The sequence below is a fragment of the Lasioglossum baleicum genome, unplaced genomic scaffold, assembly GCF_051020765.1.
Source record: "Lasioglossum baleicum unplaced genomic scaffold, iyLasBale1 scaffold0027, whole genome shotgun sequence".
Taxonomy (NCBI): domain Eukaryota; kingdom Metazoa; phylum Arthropoda; class Insecta; order Hymenoptera; family Halictidae; genus Lasioglossum; species Lasioglossum baleicum.
Genome location: NW_027469087.1, coordinates 65,706 through 66,750, shown reverse-complemented (window position 1 = coordinate 66,750; position 1,045 = coordinate 65,706). Strand labels below are relative to the sequence as shown.

At 56.7% G+C, this 1,045-nt stretch overlaps 1 non-coding gene across 1 annotated transcript; it reads left to right on the top strand.

The window, feature by feature from the left end:
• The first annotated feature begins 295 nt into the window (after window positions 1-295).
• LOC143219387 (U2 spliceosomal RNA) lies at window positions 296-491 on the top strand. Its single transcript, XR_013011307.1, has one exon. It is a non-coding gene; the product is annotated as a U2 spliceosomal RNA (small nuclear RNA).
• The last annotated feature ends 554 nt before the right edge of the window (window positions 492-1,045 follow it).

Genomic DNA, 1,045 nt, shown 5'->3' with positions numbered 1-1,045 from the left:
TCTATCAATCTAGTCATCTACCTAGTCTAAGTTTTCTAGCATGCTGTGGGCCGTTCCACTATGTTTATTTTAATCCTGACAAGGCTCGTGCCGCTTATTTTATATCCCTGATAATTGTAGTATTTATTGACGTGTGGATGTGTGTGTGTGTGTGAGCGTATGTGTTTAAGTATGATGTCTGCCACGCAGGGGGACATAGCTCCCCCGCGCCACACCCCCCCCCCCCCACCAAAGAATTTCTATGTTTGTATCTAGCCCTCGCCGAAAGGCACCGACGTTGTACCGCCCCCGAGCACTAGCTCGGGGGACGATTGTCTGAAAATAAACTCCTTTTTATCTGTTCTTATCAGCTTAATATCTGATACACTACCCATCGGGTAGTCAGAATATTAACTCGATTTTTTAAACTGGACGGAGTGTTTGGGGCTTGCCTCACCTCTGTCACGAGTCGACCTGGCATTGCAGTGCTGCTAGGATTCGGCTCTGGGGCCGGGGTATAAGCTGACCCCGGCCCTAGGGAGAAGTTTAACTTCTCCCGGATGGTCCGGCTCCCTTAGATTCTTGTTGGGGAGCTGGCCATCCCGGAGCCGAGCTCTGGGGTGGCGTGGGGGGTGGGGTGGGGAGGGTCGGGGCGTTTCGGATGCGCCTCCGACGACCTTCCCTTACCGGTGTCGGCGCCCTCTTGCCCTGGCTGGAGCGGGGACCTTTGGGTTCCCCGCTTCGAGCAGTGCACGAGGGCACCGGGAGCTGTGGGTGGACCGAGCTGGGGCTCGGGAAGCTCAATTCGAAGGCTCCAGGGACGGGGACACCGGGCGGGTCCCTCCGCCCGGGGTCTGTTAGATTAGGGTGCGGGGGAGGTTAACCCCTCCCTCGCGGGATGATTGTAATGCTGGGAAGTGACCTGTTGAATACCCGCGTGATCCAGGCACTTCCCTTGTAGCTTAGGAGGGCGTGTGTTTTTAGTGCGGTAGGCCTCGGGAGGGGATCGAGTCGCTTGCGAGTCGACCCCCACCCGAGGAGAGTCCCACATAACCTCGACTATCCC